The sequence below is a fragment of the Cheilinus undulatus genome, linkage group 5 (assembly GCF_018320785.1).
Source record: "Cheilinus undulatus linkage group 5, ASM1832078v1, whole genome shotgun sequence".
Lineage (NCBI taxonomy): Eukaryota > Metazoa > Chordata > Actinopteri > Labriformes > Labridae > Cheilinus > Cheilinus undulatus.
This window is the reverse complement of record NC_054869.1, coordinates 31,398,206-31,421,124: the sequence shown is the minus strand read 5'-3', so window position 1 is coordinate 31,421,124 and position 22,919 is coordinate 31,398,206.

Here is a 22,919-nt window from a genome sequence, read left to right as displayed (position 1 = left end):
GAATATATTTCATGTTGTAGGCTAAAACGTTAAACTCTCTTGAGCTTGTGTTCCCCGCAGACCTCATTTCAGGCATTTAACCGAAAGCTCAGTCAAAAATCCAATAGACTTTCAGACGAGGGAACCGGAAGTGCTAAAATGCTAAATCACTTCCGCGTTTTAGGACTCATTCCTGCACCACTCTATTACGATACTCTTAAATACAAAAAATCTTAAATCTGAATGGAGGAAGCATCTGTCTGCTATGCTACTATGTTACAACTCTCTTTTTTAAGCCACCAGACAAACAATAACATTTATGTCATTGCAGGCAGACAGTTTAGAGCCACAAGTGTCAGTTGTACTACACCATGATGGGCCTCTTGCCTTATTTTGCTGACTACATCTGCATTTTTTATCTGTAAACAACTGCCTTATGAGAGTTTTTATGGATAAAACCACTCCCCTTGTTATAGCTGTGAGTGGTGTCTGATACAGACTCTTAGGACAAACAGAGAAGGGGAAGTCTACTGCCTTTTGCCTCCTTTGATACAAGGATTGTAGTCTAACTTCTCACATTAAAATTTTTGATGAAAGTATAAGCTGTCCAATGCAATGCAGTTCAAACAAGGACAGCTGCTCTCTTACCATCATCCCCTGCTTTCCCTTTTGTTTTGAGGCCGTTCCTAACAACAGAGATCATCCTTTGAAATAAAACTTTGTCCTAAGTTCTCTTTTAATCAAAATCAAGATTGCGATTGCAATAAATCAAAAATAACATAAATTCATCACTAACTAAACACTCATTGGTTTTTGTGACACAGCGTCAGACAGATTTGGCACAACCACCAGTGAGAGCCAGGATATCAATAGGTGGGCTGCACTCTGCTTTTTTGTCTACATGACTGTTTCCTCTGCACACGCACCAGAGCCTAGCAATGATGATCAGTACAGCTTGGACTACAAAAAGAAATGAAAAGATAGATTTACTCTTCTCTCTGATAGGGGGAACAACACAGGGTTTTTACTATGAATCTGAAGTGCATGCTTTGCTTGGCACTAAGTTTCTCTTCACTATCTGATAACAGAACAACAACCATAGGAGTTTCTTTCAGAGCCTTTAATAGATTTAAGGCTCTCTTGTAATAAATCAAATAGCTTTTTTTCCCATTTTGGGCTGTCAGATCACTTTGAGTTTTCAGGAGACCTACAAGATAACAGCACTTAGCAAATGTTCTTGGAGTGCTGTGTTGTAGACTTGAATGGACAGCCTGTAACCCTCTGCTTTATTGGATTCTGTGAGTGCCTGTGCCAGACATTAGGCTAAATGACTTCTATTACCCCAGAAATGCTGTAATAGCAGTTAAGGACCTTCGTCCTGAAAAGGTCAGTGTCTGTCAAAGACATTGGCAGTTGAATTAGAGTCACGCCAGTCTTACTCTCGCTTGACCGCCTGGGGTAGTTGTCCCATCAGGTGTATTAGCCAAAGTGCATGGACAGAGCTTGTTCCTAAAAAGCAGTTGAGTTTGTAATAGCATTTTCTTTTCATACATCTGGGGATTACTCGTGGACAACCACCCTGACCTTGTCTCAGGTCTTTGCAAACTTGACATTTAAAAAGAATTTATAGCAAAAAAGTTTTAGTTCAGTCTCCATCAGCTGGGGCAGGGGATGTGTGATTTGTCATTCTCTGATATTGAAGCCAGAATGTCATGGTCCTTAGAGAAGTGCACTCCACAAGTCCTGAAAAGAAAAAAAAAAAGAGAAATGAAGGCTGAAATGTTCTATCTGCACAGGTAATCATGATGTGTTGGAGGCACCAGGAGAAGGCTTGTGTGGGGAGCAGAGGAGAAGGTGAGGCTCAAGGGTGGATTGGAGACTGTGGGGGGTGGGGGGATTGCAGAGTGCTGTGGCTAAATGCAATTCTCCAACAGGTGTTTTTAACATTGAGGGAATAAAAAGGATTTCTAGTGCCATTTCTGAGACACGAGTGGTGGTGAGTGACTGCAAAGTGGATAAAAGGCAGCAGATATGGAACATTTTTGTCATGTTGTAAGAATTTAAAGCTCAAATTAAATCACATTGTTTTAAATCAAATAGAAAGCATTGTATTAATTCTCAAAGCAGGGAGATCAGGTTATTCAGCATTGTGTGTCTAAAGCACTGTCTGGCTAGAGATAGTTTTAGCAATCTTTGCAGCAGAAGCATGGATACTCTCATTTTATTCCTACTCTTTCATGTGAAAACCAATGAGATGAGACGTGTTCCCTACAGCTGCCACATCAGTGCAAATCAGAAGAGACCACAGTGAATACACTCCTCTCTGTCCGCTGCCACAATGTTACAGTCAAATACCTTTATTTTTTAACTTGTACATGAGTGTCGATGCAAAACACTGCGCAATTTATGTACGGTAGACTTCATGCTAGGGACCGCCAGAAATACTCCGAAAATAACATAGAATCAACTGTCCCTATTTTAAATGGATTATAGCAACAAGAAACAAAAAAACAAATGTTAGGCTTAGAATTCCTTGAAGCACCTGTGAGGAGGCTAGCTGGTAATGAATACCAAGGCGTCTATATGACCCACAAAAGCATACAGACCACCAGTGTACAGATGGGCTATTTTATGCTCAGGTTAAATGCCTGTAAATGTTCCCGTTGTTTAGTGTCAGATGAGCATGCTACAGAAAAATATGCTTTTCTTCACATGTTGTGCAGCAAATATTTCTGATGAGTGACTAATGACAGGTGAAAGAGAACAGGATGACAATTATTTGCCAGAAGACATATGCATGTAAAGGACTGGATCAGTAATGAAATATGGTCTGATGCTTTATGCACAGGGGGTGCCCTAAATTAAATAAGAGTTTCTTGATGGAGCTTTAAAAAACGGTGTTTACATTTGTTTAAATATATTAATTTATCTATACAACACTGGAACTGAAACACTAATACATCTGAAGAGATCAGGTTGTCATGATGTCATTATTAATTTCTGTTTAATACTTTGTATAAAACTTTAAAGAAGCTTTTAAAAAAACTGCATCTATTACAGAGCCAGACTTTGATTTTATTGCCAAACATGTTCAAATAAATTGATTTTGTGTTTTTGTGTGAATGCAATAAATCAGGCTCTTCATAGCAGCACTCCCACTGTCAAGGATCTTAAATGGAATAAGGTTTAGAAATATACCATTTCGCTCTGAAGACAAAAGAACACCCCAAGCAATACAGAGAAAAGGTTATTGAAAAGTAGAAGTCAGGAAAATGGCACACGTGTAAAACTTCCTAGATCACGCTGTCCTCACAAACTGAGTGACCGTGCAAGAAAGAGACTAGTGAGAAAGGCCACCAAGACACCTATGACTACTGAGACTGCATACAACAACTTCACCAGTCAAAGCTTCATAGGAGATTGGCAAAGAGAAAGCCACTGTTGAAGAAAACTTTGATTAAATCTCCACTAGAGTTTGCCAAAAGGCCTGTGGGAGACTCCATGGTCAAGTGGAAAAAAAATTCTTTGGTCTGATGAGACCAAAATGCAGCTTTTTTGCCATCACGCTGTGTTTGGCAGACACCAAACACTGCACATCACCACAAACACAACATCCCCGCTGTGAAGCACAGTGGTGGCAGCATCATGCTGTGGGGATGCTTCTTGGCAGACCCTGAAAGGCTTGTAAAGGTACACTGTAAAATCCAATAGCAATCCAAACTCAGATAAGTAAGTTGAAGTAACTAATTTTCCAAAATGTGTATGTCTTACTAAGTTTCATTGAGTACCACTATGCATTCAGTATGCTCAAGTAGAACAGCTTTGACAGAGGTCAATGTCACACACTTTATAATAATAACAATTTTGTGCTACATCAGTGGTTACAGAGCAATAAATGGGAAAACAGGGCAATCAATTTAAGATCCTGAAGTTATGCATGGTATGCAAGATTCAAAATGTGTAACCTTAATCATAATTGGGCAAAGGCTACAAATATGGATGCAGTGTTTGATTGGTTACCTTTTCAACTGGCAACTTTCAGATAAATGTGTTTATGGTTGTCATAATTGATACAGCTGTTGAAAACCTTTATCATGACTTCTACACAAAAGAACAGTTTTTCAAGACAGTTTTGTTTTCGGGGTTTTTTCCACGTTATTATGAAAAGCAAGAGTAATCCTAGATCCATTCAGATTGAGTCACTTGTTAAAATGGCCACTCATTGAAACAAAGCACAGCTGGCTGCACTTGTGTGCCAAGTGCGTGAACAGGGGCTCAAATTTTGGTGATGTTTTGATTTTTGTTTGACACAAGGTGCAGATTACTCTAGACCTGTGAAGTTTTTTATAGTGAAACGAGCTGTTAAAATAAAGCTCTAGGCTGATTGTTTTATATGACTGCTGCAGAAGAAATCAAGAAGACAGAGTAGGGGCTCAGCTATGGTGCAGAGCAAGTTAGAAACAGGCCCTTCAATTGAATGGCACAGGTTCAGAGGTAGAAAAAGGATTAAAAAAAATGTTGGGCCATAGTAACCTCTTATGAGAGACTAATGATGGCTTATGAAAGTTACAAATTACATTTGTTACTTTGCCTCAAGAAAATATTGTCTCTTTAATAATACGCACAATCTGTTTGCATTACAACGGCAATTAACATGTTAAAAATGACATCTGGATCTTAGGATAATTAGCTTATTTATGAACATACCTCCATACTGTATAGTGAAAAAAATGGTGAGTGATTTGCCCTGCAAAAAATTTTTCAATAAATTACAGACATTGTCAGTCATCACAGGATTAAAAAGACAGACGTCTGCTGCAATTTTCCCAAGTTATCCACAGGTAATGCTAATCCTGTGAATAGGGCTGAATGTTATTTTTGACTCAGTAACTGATTCTGTGCAAACTGTAGTGAAAGTGAAAAGCAACTTTTCACAGAAAATAGTTGGGGAAAAAGTAGAATTACTTATTTAAACAACTGCCTTAAAAGCCGAAATAATTTGTTACTTTCTGCCCTTGGCTTCGGTTGAAACAGCCCCATTATCCTTTTGTCATGGCTTGTTGTCTGGCTTTGTACAGGATTTGGACAGTGATGAGACCTGGGCACAAGTATCTGTTGGGATGCTGACCGTAATCCATTAAGATGCTACACAGCCTTCCAAGACTCTCCAGTTTCACCCAGCACTGCCAGCCGTCATCATTGGGGGAAGTATTTTAATGGAAGATCTCAGAAACCTACCTCAGGAACTTTGCCTCCTGCCTGGACTGTCATATGCACTGCACTTGGACTATCCCAAAGCCATGAAAAACACATTTGGATTCATCCAGAAAGTGATGCTTGGCTTGGGACAGAAACAAACTCCCCCCAAAGCTGCTGTCACTCAAAAATTTTCTGCTGAGTTAAAATGCATTTCACTATGCAGAAGTGGTGATATTTGGCTAAGGTTTCAACCGGTTGGTTAACTACATTTCAGCTAAAAGGCAGTTACACTGAATCTGGGCTGTAACTGTTACAAACCCTCTTGTGACTCTCCTCCAGTTTGTTTTGAAAAAGAGCTACAGTTGATCCCAAATCAAACCTATTTTTGCCTTGTACTGTAATACTCCTGATACAGTAATCGGGACTGAATTGTTTATCACAGTTCACAAAAGGGGAAATAAAACAATATGTTAAATTGATCTTCTGCATTTCTCCTTTTTTATGTGAACTGTCATTAAGTGAAAGGTAGTGTCTGTCTGATGCATAATGGATGCAGCACTTGAGTTGTATTAGTGACATTTACTTGATATTTCTAAGGCAATCGGTTTGCTGTTCCTAGTACAAACAACGGAGAAATCCCAAGTTGCTGTGAATAGGGTTTGAGTAATCTGAAATTAAATAAATGAGCTATTTGGAATACAGAGTTTGTAGCACTTAAAATTATTTATTTGTTTGAAATTGCAATTCCTAGTAGTCTGTACTAAACCTTGAGCACTAATGACTTCCTTACCTGAGTACGCTGCACAAAGTATTTTTAGTTATTTGAACTGAAGTGCAATTGTTCTTTACTTTTAAAGCCTTTTCAAGTTAAACCCAAAAATCTCTATTTTACTCTACTATGGTCTTATAGTTAAAGTTACTTGGTTTTTTCAAGGCAATCAGTTTGCATGATTTTTTTAAAGTAAGGTTAACTAATTGGATTTTACAGTGTAGAGGGTAAAATGAATGTGGCAAAATATAGGAAGATCCTGGAGGAGAATCTTTTTCAGTCTGCAAGAGAACTGCACTTTAGGAAGATTTATTTATTTTCCAGCAAGACAATTATGGAGCTATATTTGTTGCAAAAGTATTTGCAAATGCGTACAAAGATTTGCAAATGTGTACTAAGATCTGCACAGACTAAGTCTTGACCGCTGCCTCCTGTGTGAAGCCTATCTGATGAGAAAGGTAGCCTTGCCTGTGAGCCTTCACTGAGGGCAAAGACCCAGACTCTACGCTTACAGATCCAAGCACATGTTTACAGATCTCAGTACAAATTGTGTACGGTACAGGTGTTGCAAAAGTCACATGTGTATGACAGCCAATTGAGAGGCAGATTCTGAACCAAAATGAAATAAGTCCACAATTACAAATTGGTCTACATATTTGCAGATTAGTGCATGCATTTGTGGATCTTTGTACAAATTTTCAAAACTTTGCACACATTTGCAAATCTTTACATGGATTTACAGATCTGTACACGCACTTGTGGATTTGTGCACGCATTTGCAGATCTGTGCACACATTTGTGGATTTGTGCACGCATTTGTGGATTTGTGCACAGATTTTGTACGCATTTGCAAATACTTTTGCAACAAATATAACTCCATAGACAATGACCTGAAGCATAAAACTACACTGAAATGTTTTAAAGACAACTAGAAAAGCACTCGGAGAGCAAAGACCTCCGCCATTAGCCCTATCTCCCAATAGTAAAGAATCCTTTAAAAAAATCCTGGATCCAGACAGTGATCCAGATCACTCCCAAAATCTAGTCAGTTCTTCCTTATGCCATTTCTGACATTTCCTGAAAATTTCATCAAAATCCATCCAGAACCTTTTGAGTTATGTTGCTAACAAACTAACTAACTAACAAACCCTGCCAATCACATAACCTCCATGGCGGAGGTAACAAAGTGAAGGTTCTGATGTGGCGGAGTCAAAACCCAGACCTCCCTGTGATAGAAAATTTGTTGCTGGACTTGAAAAGGGCTGTTCATGCCCAGTCCCTGCACAACCTGACAGAGCTTGAGCAGTTTTGCCAAGAGGAGTGGACTTAAATTGCAGTGTCCAGATGTGCAAGCCTGATTGAGGGATATCGACAGACTCAGTGCTGTGATTGCAGCCAAAGGTGCATCTACTAAAGGCTGACTTGAAGTGAGTGAATATTTATGGTTACCTTTTTTACAACACATATTATTTTTATTTAATTGACATTACTTTGTAGAAATCTGTTTTCATTTTGACATTGAAGTAATTTTTGTCAAAAAATCCACATCATGTTGACCGTGATTGATTTATGAAATCAATAAAAAGGTTAGGGTGATCAAATAAATGCTCATATAAGCACAGATGTTGAAGGAATTTGTACATTTTTTGCTAACATGCAGGAGAAAAGTCATGGATGAATCCAGCCTACCTTGGTTGCTGTATGACTGCTGCAGAAGTTCAAAGGGAGTTTACCAAATAAATGCAAAGTACATAGCTTCCACTCTGCAACACACACACATAGTTGACTGAAAATTTAATGTGGAGAAGCACCAAACTGCACACCTTGTACTCATGCCAACACTCAGTGAACCACTGCAGCTACATTGCATAAAGGTGTTCTTTGATCTGCAGCGGCTGTCTCACTCCTTATCAGACAATAGGGTGACACGAGCGGAAAGCTCTGAGGTAATCTTTGTTATTCTGCTAGAAGTATTGATGCCCACAGGGAGAGGATTCCCAGACTGTTTAATCAGCCATATTAATCATACATTATTTATTATAATTACAAGAGCTGCTCTGTGTGCAGTGGAAGCCTCTGCCCCTCCGAGGCAACAGCATGAGAAAGACTGTGAATAGATTAAACTGAGCCTTTGGCGTTTCTCAAAGAACAAAATGTAACATTCAGGACAGAGCAAGAAGACATCTTTCTATCAGCCCAACATGATGTCAGTCCAGAGGCTAAAAAGAATGACTTTCACGTTTCTACTGTGAAAAAAGGCTGCACCTCTCAGCTGTGTACCAACCTCAAGGCACCAGGTTTGGACAATGAAGCTGATTATTCCCCTTTGATACAAATAAGCCACAAAGAGCGATGCATCAATTAAGAGGAAGAAAATGCTTAAAAGTACTTTCCTCAGTTGTCTGCATCAGTTGCTTTTTTACACCTACATCCTTTTTTGTTTTATGAGGGAGCGCCTGCTTTGCCAAAAACAAAGCTTCTCTCAGGGAGCCTCCCATTACAGGTATTTCTCCAGGTCATCCATCACTGTGGCACAGCAGCGCCAAGGTATATGCTTAGGTGAGCCTGATTAAAGCCAAGGATGCTTCCCGACCGGCAACCTAGGAAATGAGAGGAGAGGGAGGGAGGACTTGGGCCCCTGCTCCATCCGTCTCCCTGCTTCCTTATTCATGTGCTATCTGGTTCACTGGGTCTTGCTTCATGTTCCCTCTCCATTACACAAGATCTACAGTAGGTGCGAGTGAACTGTGCCTCGACGTCTCTGATTGCTCTTTTGTGCATATATGACTGTGCCCTGAAGATTACCACCTATAATTTTCAACAGAATTCAGTCTTTCAGATCATAAGAATGGCATTATTCATTTAATGTACATTTTTCCCAGAGAAATCATTTTAACCCTGTACTTGACTGACAGTAAAAAGCATTTTAGAGACACATCCTGTTAATATTGTGTATTTAAAAGAAATCCTCAAGGAATAGAAAGCTCTGGGGTTAGGATTTATGCTGTTTTTGTTCAGTCATAATTGTAGGGAAAGGTCATTTTATGACAGATACTTTTGATTATTCTTTAACCTCCTAAGTTCCTGCATGCATATATGAGGATATAACATTTGGGCTTTCCAGCAACATCGCAATAATTCCTGCCATGAAAAATTTTGCGATTATCGACCAGAAATTCCATCAAATTTTATGTAATTTTCTTGAAATGTTTGGGGAATATGCTGAAAAAATGTAGGAAATTTGCTTTAAATTGAGGGATGTGTTTGTATATTTTTAGATTTTCAGGTTTATTTATTTTATTTATTTATTTATTTATTTATTGCATTTTCATGGGCATTTTTGAAGAGTTTGGTTTATATTTTTGGGTGGGTTTTGTTTTTTTGTGAAGTTTCAAGGAATTTGTTTGGGTTTTGGGGGGAATTTTCCATCATCATTATGGAATTTTGGTGAATATATGTGGAAGATTTGGGGAATTTAACAAGAAAATTTGAGGGTAATTTGCTTGATTTTTTTCTGGAGTTTACATGGAATATTGGGGGATTTTTATGGAAAGGTTTAGATTTAAAGATAGCATTTAACTGAAATATCTGTGTAATAGTTTAAGAAATTCTGGTGTACTTTTAATTGAATACTTTAAAAATTTGTTTAAGAATTTTCATAGAAATTTTAGGTAATTTCCTTAAAATTTTAGGGAATTTGTGTGGATTTTGTTCAGGAAAATTTCCAAGAAATTCCAAACTTTCAAGTCCTTGTGTTCCACTGTCAGACTAACTACCCCAGTCCCTCTCCCAGTGACTAACATCACTTCTTAGCGACTCAAGACCCACAACAACTGACACAACTGGCTGACACACAGCCAAAACATCTGCTCTAAAACAGATCCAGTGCTATAATTTCTATAGAAACAGGACCTTCAGGAGACTTGTGGAAATCATTTTTGGTTAAAAAATAAATAAATAAATACAAATAAAATCATTCCTGTTCACAAACAAAATAAAATATCAGGTTCTACCGATAATCCCAAATAAGTGTGAGAAACAAGTGTGAGAAATTGAAAATGCATTCAGAAAAACACTCAGGTCTCAGGGGGTTAAAAATAATAAAAAGTCAGTCAGATATGACAGGAATTTTTTTCTACAAACAATAAAACACAAACACGTCTGCTGATGCTTCTGCTGGAGCCATAAGAATAAGACATCAAAAAAAGTTTAGAAATAGAAATATTAAACTTTAAGTACCATTCAATATTAAAAATCCCTAAGGGTCTAACACTCAGAGTCTTTTCAAAGATTTATTTCAGGTTTTAGATCAGGCTCATGCACTGTTGTGTGTTTAATATATTTTTAAGAATTAAAGGTTGAAGGATTCATCCTGCAGAAAGGAAACCCCGTTACACTAGATTTTACAGAAGCCAAAAGAGAAGATGCTTCAATACATTTGATTTTCCTGTGATGATAAGGAAATGTCTGTTTTCCCAAGATCACGACTGATTTATCCCACCTCTTCTCTCCTCTCACATGGAAATGGTGAGATTGGGTGCATAAACAGTAGCCTTGCAGAGGGAATAAGCTGAAGCCCTCCCTCTTCCATTAAAATGTTCCTCTCTTTTCTCTCCTCTCTTCCTTCATGTAAAGGGAGGGAAAAGAGGAAGTAGTGCACACAGCTGAACCCAGTGGGGGAGAGTTCACGCAGGTTTCTCACCCTCTGCCTCCCCTGTCAACTCCTGTTTTCTACACTCTTCACTATGTTTTGTCTTTCTGTAACTTCACCAGGAAGGATGATTATTTTTTTAACCTTTTAAAACAAGATTCTACTGTAAATCATGAAGGACCTGTAGGTGCCATGTGGGGTGGACTTGGATGGACTTACGTAGACTGTAGCGTTTTTCTAGTCTGACAACTCAAAGAAGTAATCAGTATTGCTAACCTAATTTACACACTTTTATATCTGAGGTGTGGCTATTTAAAAACACAAGACTAATGCTGTAATAAAATTGTATTGAGTTTGAACATTTTTCGACGTCTTTCTCCTTCAATATGTACTCTCTTTCTGCATCAACACACCCCTGCATTCAGGTCTTCCTCTGATCTAAGCAATGCAGTAGGCCATCTTCAGATAGTTGTCTCAGAACCTTTGTTGTTCTCTACTTAACTTCTGACACAAACTCGAACATGTTCCTTTAAACGCAGATTTGATCTTAGGCAAAAAGGAAAAAGTCACACAGTGCTAGATCAGGTGAATGGGGAGGGTGATCAAGCACTGTGATTTGTTTTTAGACCAGAAACTGCTTTATCGTGAGTGCAGTATGAGCTGGCGCATTGTCTTGATGAAGAGGGAACACATTTTTCCACAACCTTGGTCTGTTTCTTTTGATTTTTTCTCTCAGTTTTTCTAGAACCTCATCTGGAACCCACTCCTCCAAAATGACGCCCTTAGTGTCAAATAAACAATCAACATGTCCTTGAATTTAGACATGCTTTGTCATGCTTTCTTCTTGCTTGATAACAACATTGTTACCTTCGCCATGGAGGTTATGTGATCAGCAGGGTTTGTTAGGTTGTTTGTCTGCAACATAACTCAAAAAGTTCTGGACGGATTTTGATAAAATTTTCAGGAAATGGCAGAAATGGCATAAGAAAGAACTGATTAGATTTGGGGAGTGATCCAGATTACTGTCTGGATCCAGGAATTTTTTTAAAGGATTCTTTGGGAGATGGGGCTAATGGCGGAGGTCTTCGCTCTCCGAGTGCTTTTCTAGTTTTTCAATGCATTCACTGCCGTTTTGTCTCATTGTATTAGAAGATCCAAGTTTCATCATGTCATCACTCCTTCTAAAAAATTCCCTTCAGTTTCTTCCAAAATGTCTCCACAAATGTGAAGGACTCCGAAGTTTTGAGACACCTTTGGCACATTTTTGTCAAATTCAAATTTTCCTGCAAAATTTGCCAAACTGTCTCTTTATCAAGGTGTGGGGCTTGGACGTCTGGAAAGATCTCAAAGTAGAGCCGCTGCTCCTTCACGTCAAAAGAAGCCAGCTGAGGTGGTGTGGGCATTTGATCAGGATGGCTGGGTGACTTCCTGTGGAGGTCTTCCGGGCATGTCCAACTGAGAGGAGACCCTGAGGCAGACCCAGAACTCACTGGAGGAATTATATATCCCATCTGGCCTGGGAGAAACTGGAAAATGTTGCAGGGAGAGGAACGTCTGGGTTGACTTGCTTCACCTGCTGCCACCGCGACCCGACCCTGGATAAGCAGAAGAAGGTAGACGGATGGATAAATGAATGGATGGATGGATGTCTCTTTATCAATGGAGGTTATTTTACTATCATTCTTATACTGAGTGGTTAACCAGTTTGAACTATTTGTTCAATTTGTTGAATGTTTGCACAAATTTTTGATGTCCCAGAACCTTCATCGTTTTGGACCTCCTCTCTGCCTTCACAAAATATTTTTTGCCATTTAAACACACGTGCATGTGATATGCAGTCTCCCCCATACACCTCAGTTAATGTACCAAAAGATCCAGCTGCTGTTTTGTTCAATTTTACTAAAAAGTTCAAGTTGATACTTTTAAGCAAATAATTTTCTGATGCCTTAGCAAAAAAAAAGTGCTCTTCAATCACTAGCTAGCAGTGAACTAAAGACATCACTTATTGGACACTTACAGCAGTTGTGCATGAATACTAACCTTAACCATACACTAAATCTCTTCCAATCTCTTCCATGGCCACAGGTGTACAAAATCAAGCACCTAGGCATGCAGACTGTTTCTACAAACATTTGTGAAAGAATGGATCGCTCTCAGGAGCTCAGTGAATTCCAGCGTGGTACTGTGAAAGGATGCCACCTGTGCACCAAGTCCAGTAGTGAAATTTCCTCGCTCCCAAATATTCCACAGTTAACTGTCAGTGGTATTATAACAAAGTGGAAGCAATTGGGAATGACAGCAACTCAGCCACGAAGTGGTAGGCCACGTAAAATGATGGAGTGGGTTCAGCGGATGCTGGGGTGCATAGTGTGCTGAGGTCACCAACTTTCTGCAGAGTCAATCGCTACAGACCTCCAAACTTCATGTGGCCTTCAGATTAGCTCAAGAACAGTGCGTAGAGAGCTTCATGGAATGGGTTGCCATGGCTGAGCAGCTGCATCCAAGCCATACATTGCCAAGTGCAATGCAAAGCATCGGATGCAGTGGTGTGAAGCACGCCGCCACTGGACTCTAGAGCAGTGGAGATGCATTCTCTGGAGTGACAAATCGCACTTCTCCATCTGGCAATCTGATGGATAAGTCTGGGTTTGGCGGTTGCAAGGAGGATGGTACTTGTCTGACTGCATTGTGGAAAGTGGAGTTGGAGTTGAAGCTGTTACAGCTGCAAAGGGTGGACCGACGTCATATTAAATCCTATGGATTAAAGATGGAATGTCACTGAAGTTCATATGCGAGTCAAGGCAGGTGAGCAAATACTTTTGGCAATATAGTGTATATAACACTCTGTGTGACTGTGAACCAAGTAGTTTTATCCTCATAAGAGCAGTCTCATTATCTAATAGCCATTCCTGAAACATTTGCATGCCACTGATTTAGCAGTGGGACTAATTTGGGGATTAGTGTTTCGTCTGAGGACACTTACACATGTAACTGAAGGGGCTATGGCTCAAGCCCCCAGACTTTCAGTTGAGAGGTCTACTATCGATCCATAGCCAATAGCATCAGTAGTGTCAATACCTAGATCAAACTTATAAAAATATTAGTCTTTTAATGGCAGAGAAATAAAACAGATAAAAACAGGAACCTATTTGCATGGACGTCTAAACTGTTAGGGCACAGAGCACAAAGATTAAGTACTTACTTTTCATCACCAAGTTAAATCCTCTAATTTCATAAATGTGATGTTAAAATGTTTTATTTTTCACCCTTAGGCAACACTTTGTCCTGAATATTCAGTAAAAAATTCTGATGGGTCAATACATTGATAAAGATAAAGAAGCTAACTCAAACAAAGAGTGGGAAAAGCCTTCTTTACTCGAAGGGTTTAACTCGTGCCAGTGGAGGAGCTACAAAGGACAAACAGAAAGTTCAAACAGAGGCTAGGAGAGGAAAAGTGTGTATTTTGTGCCTCAGGATAAGATTTAACCTTGCTTTAAAAGTCACCAGTAAAATTTGAAATCAATTCTCAGTGGTTAATCTGTGGGGAGAAGCCTGAATTAGGATGGGGCGATTTTGTCTGATTTATCAGAATCTGAGGCGCTGCATTTAGAGCAAGGTGGAAATATGACAGATGTGTGACTTGATGCCAAAACAGAGAGTTACAGAAGGTTAGAACAGGGTTTAATGAAATGAGGTAAACAGGAATAACTTCCTCTAAATGATGAATTAAACTTCCTCTGGCAGAGGATGCAGCTCTGCATTCTACTTCCAGAGTTTGTACCAGTGATTCTTGTTTGCCATTGCACTGCGTAATGACCTTTTTTTATAAAGTTAAACCATGTTTAACGTGTTATTTCAAAATTATGCATTTTTGGATACAGTGTATCTTTGAGGAAATCCCCTAAATTTATTTTAATCTGCAGAAAGTTGATATCATGTTTAACAATGAATTATTTTACAAGTTTGATGAGAAAGCTTGGAGGTGGCAGTGAAAGGATGCAGGATGGCGTAAAAGAACTGGACCTGGACCTAATAGAGGTGGCTGGGGGGGAGGAGGGTTGCAGCAGTCGCATTAAAAGATGACAAACAGAGATTTTGAAATAGTACACCAACAGGATTATTGGATTGAGCGAGGTCGTAGCTGAAAGGGATTAGCTCAGTGTTTAAGTGAGTAGTAGTAGTAGTGATTATTAATGAATGAAAAGATGAATCAAATGAAATAGTCTTTCTGCTTGAACTTACCCTAAGCTCCATATTAATTGTATTACATTTTATTGTAATAAAATGTGCAAAATAACATTCTTGGAGAAATATAGCACATGTTGTTACATGTATTTTCTTTAAATATGCACTTGTCGGCAAATGTCAACCATCAAGCCAATGATAATAAGACAGGGCCTAAGAGTGAACTCTGAGGAAGCCCACAGGGTGATGCATGCAGCAGAAGGAGTTTCTTGGAGTGGGACTGCTGTAGTGTTAAAAGCTGAGGCAGTGTGTTTTGCCTTTGATGTAAACCCCCAATCTAAAGCAGCCAATTAAAATTCTAAGTTGTCAAATGGTGCATTAAGATCTAAAAGGATTAAAAGTGAACTTTGGGCCCCAGTCTGCTGCAAAAATAACATCACTACTTGTAACTTGTTTTAACAGAAAAAAACAGCCGTTTCTGTGTCACTCCAAAATCCAGATGGAAACTTTGTTTCTTTAAACCAATGCCTCAAATAAAAATAAGAGCCTTAAAATATCTGTATCTAAAATCGTTTTGAAGAGGGATCTGTACTTGGGGATGGAAAAAAACGATACTAGAAGAATAAATGTGGGACATTTTCCAGACACAGAGGAGATACTTCAACAAATTCTAATCCCTGTTCCAAAGTTGATGAATGTAAATTCATGTTGCCACTGGGAGAATGCTGCTTTTAAAACCCTCTTTGCTATCATATTTAACATTTTGACATTCCTTTATCACAAGCAGGGGTTTAAGCATCCTAAAGGAGAGTTTTTATGACCTTTTGAACTCAGCTAAACAATTAAAAAACATTATCTTTACATGATATTTACTACATTTTTACATAGGTTTTTATGTTGATAATAGCATCTTGTGCTCTGCAAATCAACATGATAGGAAGGACATATGTACATTACATGACATTACAGTGATGTCAATTCAGACAGGATTTTAGTTAAACTTCTATTAAAGGAACGGTTGCATCATATTTGATGTGTTTTCTGGTTGCTGTTATTCCAGTTAGTTGAGTGTCTTTTGGGCTTTTGGGCTATAGTTTTGATCTGCTCACAGCTTGTGAAATCGAATGAGACCTTGTGAGATGAATACCACTACCTGTGTGGATCAGTTAGGCTTTCTTCTGCAGAGCTCACTAAAGACGTAGGAAAGACTCAGAGAAAAGCATGCTGAAGCTTAGGTCAATTACATTTTTTTCCTATATTTTCATGCTTCTAATGAGCTGTTGCATCTCAGCGGGCTGTATCTGTTATTGAAGCAAATAAAGCAAGTGAATGTATGTTTGGAATTCAAAATGAGTTTACCTTCCTTTTCCCTGTTTTACAATGCATTGCTTTTTGTTTGGGGATCACTAAATCATACAGCCGAGGTAACAGAATATTCAGGGTGAATAAATGTCCCTGATTCTGGAAGGTCTTCAAGTCTCTCCATACAAAACAGCCAGTGACGGTAGTATGGACAGAACACTGAGGCTAAATGTGAAGTTTTTGTGCATTTGTTACACCTTGGAAATTTAATTTGAGGTGTGAGGGGAGGTGGACTTTCTGTAATGGTTGCTGCACCAAAGATCTTGGGGGGGCACCGTCTGTTTGATGTGCATTTAAAAAATATAATTATAAGGAACATTGTCTACAATGATGAACTGGGGGCACCCTACAAGATAAAAACCAAGAGGATCTATTGATTTTGAGGGGAAAAGAAACTTTTTTTATTTCATAAAGTCACACATTTACAAGAAATCTGAGTCAGAATTTCACAGTTTATAAAGTCGTACATTTATGAGAAAAACTCAGAATTTCCAAGTGTAAGCACTGGTAAATTTTGACATAATCTCAAAAAGTTCAGGTTTTTAAAGTCATAAATTTACAACATTATTAAATTGAACTGAATGCAGTAGTTAGAGAAGAAATGTCTCTTCTAAGTCAAGGTGATAATGATAAATTGCTGAGTCCGAGCTAAAACGGGGTGCACTCACACTGGGCCTGTTTGTTTGATGAGTGTGAATAATCCATAAGTACAAGAACAGCATAAAGGTGCATCTTAAAAAATAGAATATGATGAAAAACCACACCTTTTTCACCATCTTATTCAAAGTGAAACATTACAATATGTTTTTGTTTTAATCTAAAAATCCACTATCTCAAAATATTAGAATATCAAGAGCGCTCAGTGCTCATTTATGCACTCAGTACATGGTTGGAGGTCTTTTTGCACAAATTACTGCATCTATGCGACATGGCCTGGAGCCAATCAGTCTGTGGCACTGCTGGAGTGAAATTGAACACTGGACTTCCAACATCTTGGATTCTGTGCCTCTCTAATTTCTCCAGAGTCTGGGACCTTGATTTCCAAATGAAATGCAAGATTATTTTCCATCTGAAAACAGGACTTTGGACCACTGAGTAATGGTCCAGTTCTTTTTCTCCTTAGGTAAGACACCTAAACCATTGTCTGCGGCTCAGGATAAGCTGGAGACTATGAATATGACACTTGTAGCCCATTTCCTGGACCCGTCTGTGTGTTGTAGCTCTTGATCCACTACTCCAGCCTCAGTCCACTGGAAAGCTGTAAAGCTTCCCTAAGTTCTTGAATCTGCTTTGTTTGACAGTCCTCTGAAGGCTGAGCTCATCCCTGCTGCATGTGCACCTTTTCTCTTCCAGTCACCTTTGCATGAATATGCTTTGATACATCCTCTGGGATCAGCCTGCTCTCTGTGACCTTCTATGGCTTACCCTACTTGTGAAGGGTATCAACAATTGTCTTCTGAACAACAGTCAAGTCAGCAGTCTTCCCCATGCATCATTGCAGTTGTGTGTACTGAACCAGAGTGAGAGAACTGGTGCTTCAGCACAACTCCAGGCAGCAGGGCCTAGTGTGAGTTTACCCAAAAAGCATTTCCTGTGTGATGTATGTGCTTTCATACTCCAAACTGTACTTTTATCATCAATACTTGCTGAATAAAAACATTTCCACTGTGGAAGCTTCTCAGTTAACCTCACAATTGGAATTCTTGGCGTCTTCCCGCAAAGACATCCTCATATTAACAAATGCATAATGGGATTTTTGTTTTGTTGTGGGGGTGGTGGGCTGGTTTCCTTTAAGTACATCAGGATTCTTTTGGCAGCAGCAGAGGACATAAAGTGTAATCCTCTAATGACGGTCGGGCTTTGGCTCACATTTTACTGTGAGGAGGTAGTATAGCTACAGCAGATCCTGTTAGTTTCAATTTGCTTACTGCTGCTGAGCCAGCAGACTGAACTGTATGATAAGGGACCTGAATGGAGCCTAATCCTTCAGTCTCCCTCCTTCTCTGTCTCTCTTCATCAAACTAACCATGACCAGTTGATCTTCCATCACCCCTGGCGATGGGAAGAGGCCAATAAATGTTCCTGCGGGTGCAATGTGATGCACATTTTATTGTCTTCAGCATCATCTGACACTCATTTCTTATTACGATGCATGAGAGGGGAATAGTACCTTAATTTCTTTTCCATTCTGCTCTCTTTTTACCTCCTCCCCTGGCAGGAGACAGGGTTTGAAAATGGCAGCTGTTTTAAGCCTTCCCTTGGTGTGTTTGACATTATGCGATGATGCAGAGATGGAAGTCTCTGCAGCATAATCTGGACCCCTACCACCTACCCGGGATATGAGCCATGTTCATGTTTTGAAGAAATGTGACTACAATTTTAGACGGTTAAGTGTATGATTTATTTATGTGTTTTTGCCAACCTGGTGTAGCCTTCCCAATTTTTTTGGTGTATCTATATTTAAATGTGAGAAACGGAAGGGGTAAGCTTTACTTTAATATAGTCAAAGTATACTTTCTGACTCACTTCATTGCTGAGCAGTGAAACATTTTATGCGAGTGATTCACCTTGAATAAAAACAAGTTGAGCTTGGTGCTAAAATACTTTTGAGGACATATTTTTTTGTTTTCTCTTTGAGAAACTTTCCCCCCACTGTTTATTGTTCTTTATCTGTTTGCTGTCAGAGTTGTTTCATGTGCATCTGCATTTGAATTTTGACTCAAAGGGAGCAACTCTGTCTAAACCAGAAACTCCGCAGGAAGCTCCACAGAGGAAGTCAAGCGACCCAGAAACAAACCTGCATCAGTGCATGTGTGTGAGGAAAGAAATGGATAACAAAGGGTTGATATAGATGTGGAGATGCTCTTCTATGTTATTTCTATTCATATGAGGAGTGAAAGATTATTCATAAGGAAGGGGGCTAGTCACACAAAGTACACTGTCAAATTAGTCTTTGTTGAGAAATCTAAATTTTCTGGATTTCTAATGGCTTCAAAAAGATTGAAAATTAAAAATAATAAATGATTATAAATTATAACCCGAGGTGACAAACAATAACATTTTTAATCAGGATGACTTGCTGAATTTTGACAGTAGAGCACGATTGATCACACTTTGGATGGCTGGTTTAAAAATTCATTATGCATTTAATTACATTTAAAACAACTTTTCAAAGCCTAAATTGTCAATGCTACGCAATTCTTACCAGTTTCTTAGTTTGGGGATCAAATACATGCAGAGAAATTTACCCTATAATCCTGACTTGAAGCATTATTATTTTAATTAGTGCTGCAGAAAACTTCAATGTGCTTAAAAATGTTTTAACACTGTTTTTAATTAAGAAATAATAAGAAGGAGTGTATGTACAAAATGACTCTGTGAGATTGTGTATCCAGGGGGTTTACAGTGAAGTAGGGGGCAGGGTATTAAATTGGTGTTGAAGGTCTCATCAGTAGACAATTATTTACAAGTGCATCAGGGAAACATGGAAACAAAATAACAAAACGTGTAGATAAAACTATAAACATACTAAAATTAATAAACTCACAACAGCATGAATACTGGTGTCTTATCCAGATCTTCTCTCTGTGCCGCTCATTGTGAGCTGCCTTTATAAAGGCATGCCTCACAAAGTGACATGATCCTCTAGTTATTCAACTGAGCATTGCTCCTTTAAGAAGGACTCGCTTGTTGTAACCGCCAGGACACTAGGCTATACAGTGTAACAGATGGGAACAGTTTCACAGTGAAGTTTGCCTAGTTTTGGTTAAAAAAGAGATCTACAAAACAATATTGGCTCAAATTTACACACTATTGAAAAAAAATTGAAACGTATTATTTTATACCCAGAAACCCTCTGTGTTTTTGTCACTATTTTGCATTGCAAGAGCACATAACTGGTAGCCAAAGCCTGCACTGCAGAATAGTGAAAAAAACACAGAGGCTTTCTGGGTATTGTTTTGTGACCCATTTTTACTAAACACTTGCTAAATTCCGTAGAGAAACTGTACCCATCTATTATGCTGTATAGCCTAGCATCTTGACTGGCATAACCAGCAAGTCCTTCTTAAAGGAGCAATGCTCACTGAAATCACTGGAGGTTCATGCCACTTCTACTGCTAGGTACCACAGCCCAACTTCAAAAATACTTCATATCCCTTTAAACTCCACATATTATTTTAGGTTCAGATAAATTGAACCTGCTTCATAATGTAATTGCATAATGTAATGTAATTTAGCCGTGAGGGTAGTCCCATTGAATTGCACTATTGATCTTAGACCTCATAGTGACACCAAAATCTGCTCCAAAATCTGGATGACAGAAAAAGGATGAGGAGAAAATTAACTTGCTAGAGAACTAATAAACCCCAAAATAATTACTTAAAATACTTTAGTGGCTCCAAAAGGAGGTAAATATTTTCTAGGAGGCTAGTATCAATGCAAATCAAGTCTGGGGCATTTAGGGGCCTTTTCAAGGGCCCACACATCTCGGTAGGCCTGTTAATAGATAACTGGTAATTAACATAACCATAAACAGCTGAAATGTTATAACAGTACAGAAAAAAGGGCTAAAAATGTGATTCGTGTGGCCAGTAATGCAGGATTAATGTACTCTTTGAAGAAATTCAAGGTCTCGGGATTTAAATGAAAATTAGCACGTTTGTGTTTTATGCATTTTTCATGCCATGCAGACATCCACTCTTTATTTTTTGTCTTCCATTTTAACCAACACTTCACACACAAAATTGAATAGTTTGTGTACAGAAGTGTTACAGACTTTGTATTCATCATTTGGTTAAATGGCTTGTCTGCATATAACTATGTAACTTAAAATAATCAAGATAAACATACTGAAATGCAAACATGATCATGTAAAATATTTGGGAATGGTAAAAAGAATGCAGGGATGAATGTTACAGTATCAGCTCTCACTCTCAGGTTTAGGTGAATGTATGTGTATGTCATTGTATGGTGGTAATATTGTGACAGGTCTGAAGAGGAGCCTGGGGACCATCAGACCATCTCTCTGAGGATTTTGCAGCAGATGGTTGTCTGCCTGCTCGGCCTGAGCGCTGATTCTTCTTGCCCTTGTCTCTGACCTGGTGTCATCCTTCACACTGTGGAGGGCGGCTGAAGGCCAGTGATTTTTCATCCAGGAGCTCGTCCTTGGAGCAGCATGATAACAACAGCAGCCTTTTGCTGAGACTGCGCTGGAAGGTTGCTTACAAAGACCTGTAATTTTAAACCAGGATTAGTTGTGAGGTGGTAATGAGCCTTATTTAAACTGCAGCTTTGATTTTATAAGCTATCTCCCTGCCTCATATTCAGTGTTTTAATCTATCACCATCTATTCTTTCCAGCTCTAGCATTTACATCTCTGTTGCATCACAGATTCCAGGCTTTATTTCGAGGATGTTGGCTTTAGGAGTCTGTTTTAAGTGGGCCACCTGAACACATCACATTTAAAGCTCCTCTGATAAAGGTATTCCCTAACACTGTTTAAGAGAAACGTTTCATGGGAGGCAGACAATTACCCTGAATGATGAGCTCATACAGAAGCATGCACCTAAATACAAAGTAAGAATTTGCCATGGCAGGATGAAATATTTAAGATGCATTTGGAACATATCCCATCATGTTTTCGCCTCTGCAATTTCCTTTGATTGTGGAGCAGAGTGAAAGAGGCCGGAGCTCTGTGCTGCTCTCTCTGGAGACGCCTGTAGACAAATGCTGGCGATATCAAAAAGTTGAGAGAGGGAGGTGACAGTGTCAGCCGCTGAATTGTGGGGGAGTGCAAACTGCAGGCAGAAAACAGAGCGTTTGAGACCGGCAGGCTTCTACTGGATACCGGCCACGGTTTGTCTTCTGTAAGGTTTCTCTACTGACACCTAATGGCTGCACTGATATAAAATATTCATACAAATTCTCCAAATAATCAGAGAATTGACATGACACATAAATCTTATGACACAACACCAGAGGCTCCTGGAATAAATCCACTTCTACATGGTATTTTCCTGGGCCACATTCTTTTTTCTTATTCTCTCTATAAATAATAAGAACCTCTTATCACTTTTTGTCTCGCACCCTTTTCCTCTTTTTAGCACTACTATATTTATGGAAAATACAAGAACTGAATTTTAACACTGAGTAGTTCTTAGAATGAATTATTCAAACAGTTTCCTGTGAAAATGGACAAGTTTTCCTCCTACACTGAGAACATAAATAAATAAAACAATTTAAAAACGGTTTAAAAAACTGATCATAGTTAATAACCGCAACACAAACCGACATGTCATACAATACAGAGCAGAGTTTATTGTCACATTTCATAACAGCAAATAGTTAATACATTTTAATAGAACTGTGGAAAAAATATATTTATCATTTCAGAGTGCATTACACTATAGGTCAAGATGTATATCAGAATATCATCTCTCCTTCTCATGGGATATGCAGCTTAATTGGACCATAGATGGAACATAACACATTATTTAACAGGACAAAACATATTTTAAAGGCCATCATTGCAGATTACCCTGGGAAGACATTCAATTGAAATTATATCAGGCTTTTGTAGATGTCTGGCAGCTCAAAGTGCTTTTTACACTGCAGGTCACACTCACCCGTTCATTCCACACTCAGGGAAGGAGTGAAGGCTGCTATCAGTATTAACTAATCCCATTCAAATGCATCCGTACACATTCACACACCACTGATGCGGCAGTGGGAACAAATTAGGGTTAAGTGTTTTATGCGCACAACACCAGGGGC